At 37.7% G+C, this 4177-nt stretch overlaps 1 long non-coding RNA gene across 1 annotated transcript; it reads right to left on the reverse strand.

Annotated features, from left to right (window-relative positions):
• LOC110262763 lies at positions 2876-4159 on the reverse strand. Its single transcript, XR_002347748.1, has 2 exons — positions 3384-4159; positions 2876-3256 (listed from the first exon to the last, which is right to left on the reverse strand). It is a non-coding gene; the product is annotated as an uncharacterized LOC110262763 (long non-coding RNA).

Consider the following 4177-nt stretch of genomic DNA (forward strand, 5'->3'; position numbering starts at 1 on the left):
GTTTAAGGTGGAGTATGACATTTCGGTTAATGAGAAGATGATATATAGGACTATGGATAAGGCAAAAGATGTTATTGAAGGAACAGAGAAGGATCAATACCTAAGGCTGAGAGACTATCTGTACGAAATAATGAAGGCTAATCCTGGGTCAAGAGCAAACATGGGGACTACTCCACAGCTGGATGGGTTGCCAAAGTTTAGGAACTTGTATATTTGTTTGGTTGCTTGCAAGAATGGATTTAAAGCAGGGTGTAGACCTTTTATCACATTGGATGGGATATTTCTGAAAGTTTACTTTGGAGGATAATTACTAACAGCCGTTGGTCAAGATGCGAATAACCAACTATTCCCAATTGCATACGGGGTTGTAGATGCAGAGACTAGGAAAAATTGGAGATTCTTTCTTAAGGAGTTACATATTGACATAGGAGACTACAATGAGAATGAATGGGTTTTTATGTCTAACCAGCAGAAGGTAATATGCACTATGAACCTGTTTTGTGGTGTTAGATTCTTCTTTATATTATTACATGAATATCTTCTAATTATGGAGTCTACTCTTCAATGCAGGGATTAATACCAGCATTACAGGATGTGATGCCAGGTGTCAAGCATAGATTTTGTTGTATGCATATGTGGAGAAACCTGAATAAGAGATGGAAGGATAAAGAACTTAAGGGAGTATTTTGGCAATGTGTGAAAGCAACTACTTATCAAGAGTTCAATGATGCAATGGCTAATGTGAAACGGATCAATAAACAAGCGTGGGAGTATTTGTCAAAGTTTGAGCAAGAGCAATGGTTGAGATCAAGGTTTTCTGAGTGGTCGAAGGTAGATAATCTGACAAGCAATAACTGTGAGTCTTTTAATTCAACAATTGTGGGTCTGCGAGGGAAGAGTATTTTGACAATGTTTGAGGAGTTCAGGTTCTACATCATGAAGACAATGGCTACTCACAAGGACGCATTGATGGCCTACACTAGACAGCTGGCCCTTGTACAAGTCAGTAGGCTGGAGAAGGAGAAAAGACAAGCTAATTATTAGGAAGCACAATGGTGTGGTGATGATGAGCACAACCAATTTGAAGTTAGAAAGTGACAACATAGAGTGAGAGTGAACACACGGGAGAGAACATGTTTATGCAAAAAATGGCACCTGATTAGACTACCATGCTGTCATGGGATTGCAGCAATCCAGAGAAAGAATGAGAAGCCTGAAGATTATGTCCATCACAAGCTCACCATTGAGGTATATAATAGGACTTACCAGTTTTACATTAACAGTATACTAAGTCAAGAGTATTGGGAGCAACATGAAGGGTTGCCATGTCTACCCCCTCCATACAAGAGGCCTATTGGCAGACCTACAAAGAAGAGGAAAAAGGACAACACTGAGCAACGCTCTGGGAGACAATACAATGCCAAGAGAAAATATGGACAGATAACATGTCAAACCTACAATAGAGTCAGTCAAACAAAGTTATTAATTAACATATATTTACAAAATATAATTGAACTATTTGTGTCTATGTGAATGCTGAATTACTTTATTGATTGTCTCTATATAAGACTGGACATAATAGTAGAACTTGTCCTGAGAGACCAACTGGAACAGTAGCTGAAGAGCAAGATATTGATGAGGAAGAAGTTAGATAGCAAAAAGCAAATTGGGAGGAGATCATGGAGGCTGCACATGTTGCAGATGAGGAGGAACTCACTCAAAACCATCCACAAAGTCAGCCTGATCAGGTAAACAATGCAATTTAGCTTACCTTGTTCACAAAGTGTTGGATCTGAACCTATATAACTTTTTTTTAACTAATTGCCAAACTGATTCAGAACACTATCAATGATGGGACCACTACAACAAATGCACCACCTCCTAATGCAGACATTGTACTAGCAGCATCCACTTTGGTTAAACCAGCAACTGGCTCAGAACCAGCACCTCAAGTGACCACAAGGCCAACATCACCAACACCAACAAGGAGAGGCAGACCTACTTTTGTAAGGGGCAACACAGTTAATCCAAGAGGAAGAGACAGCACCACTCAAGGAGGACTGGCAGCCACTTCAACTACACCTCCAACTCCCGCACAATATGCAGCAACTACACCACCACCCTCTGCTCAACCTAGGGTTGTTAGGCCTCCTGTTAGGTCTAAATCTCAAATTTCAGCCTCACCATTGAGTGCTGCAGCCCCATGTAGTGGGTCTGGATCAATGACACAAGCCCGAATAGTTAGGCCCACTCTTCAAGTCCAAACATCAGCTCTATTTAGGCTACCAACAATGACTAGAAAAACCATGGTCGTAGCAAGCCCAGTCACCCAAAATAGATTCATAGGCTTTATGCCCACTCCATCTTTGAAGAGAAAAAGTCATCTGGACCACCACCATCAAAGCCATCCACAAATGAGAAGAAGAAGTGATATGAAAATCTTGGATTTTCAGTTTGATGTTAGCTCCATTTTGGGTCTGAAATAGTTACTATGAACATAAGTGTCATTATGACATCTTAGTGCTATCCTAGTTTTTTGTGGTTTATTAGTGTTATTTTGGGTCTGAAGTATATTATTCTGAATAGTTATAGATTTTATTTTCATGTTATGTTACTGGTATTTTAATGTGTCTGATATGGATTAAATGACTCTCCTATGAACAATGGAGTTCCTATGAGCATCAGAACATCTGCAACTTTATTACATGTTGTAACTTATTGTCAATTAGAATGGAACTAGGATGGATTTTGGATGGGATTTGGCTATATTCAGCTTCTGTTGCTATAACTATTTTTAAATGCTTACCTATCTTTTATATAGCTTACTCACATCACAACAACAATAATTCAGTCACAGGACAAGAATAAAACAACATCCATTAACTCATCACAATTACAATGATTTCAACATTACAAAGTAAAAAAGTGTCATTGTTAAACTCTTAAACTGTCCACTGTCTACCTACTTAGCCAAATAAAACATATTGAAAGCCAAATTTAACCCAATCAATATACAAATGAAAATCAGCAACAATTTAACCCTCTTCAGATGCTCCTTCATTTCATTCACCACAGATAGCACCATCATCATCCTATCAATTTCCAGGCCATCCCCACACTTGACATTGATTCTGCTTTTCTTTTTTGGTTCTGATTTGCCCACCATGTTACTATTCTCCGAAAATACTTCTCCTTCCACACATTGCTCTTATATTTCATCTAACCATTGAAAATACCCGCATCGCATTTGTGTGTTCTAGCATGAAACAAAAAATTCATGGATCAGAGAATGATTGAAAACTAAAATTGATTAACCAGAGATGACGAAATAAGGAGGGCTATTGGATTACTTCGTTAAATATCCATCAACACTCCAAGCTTACCTTTCACATAGGGCATCATAGAAACCATCTATTAGGGTTGTTACTTGTTTTTGACTTCAACGGAACCATTGGAAGGGGACAAAAGCATGTTTCGTCGTAGGTTTTGGTCACAATATCTGAACCATCATCCACGTCGAAGGCTTGCATCGATGACTGCTTTCTCCCGATTGCAGCTTTTTCACGAGCTCTAGCTGTATGCATCTTTCAATTTTGTAACCTGGAGTATGCGTGAACGAAGAGAGCAATTTAGGGCTTAGGGCAAATCCATTTGATTTAGGGCAAATTCAATTTCAATTAGAGATTTTTCAGCTAGGTTGATGATTTATTTAATTAAAAATTTCAGCTAAAATTAAACTTATCTTGTCAGCAAAAATCGATGGCCAGCTCAGCATCGTCTTCACTGGAGCTGTGGTTCGACGAGCACGAGGACACACTTATCAATTTTTTAAATCATTCAGATACCATTTTGTCAATAACAATAGTGAGGTACTATTTTGTCAGCGCTAGAATCTTTCGGGTACTGATTTGGTATTTACCTCTTCTAAGAGTAATGTATCTTTTTTATCCCCAACATTTTCATCTTATTTAAATCTCTAACGTTTTAAAATCGTCTCAATTTTGTCTGCTGTCAATTCTGTTAATAGATTTTTAACAACAGGATAACATTGAGACAATTTTGAAATATTAGAAACTTAAATAGTATAATTTAAACGTTAAGAACAACTTTAAAACTTACTCCAAATATTGAAGGCAAAAACAATACTTTACTATATATATATATATGTAACGGTAAA

Source organism: Arachis ipaensis, chromosome B05 (genome assembly GCF_000816755.2).
Source record: "Arachis ipaensis cultivar K30076 chromosome B05, Araip1.1, whole genome shotgun sequence".
In the NCBI taxonomy this organism is placed as follows: domain Eukaryota; kingdom Viridiplantae; phylum Streptophyta; class Magnoliopsida; order Fabales; family Fabaceae; genus Arachis; species Arachis ipaensis.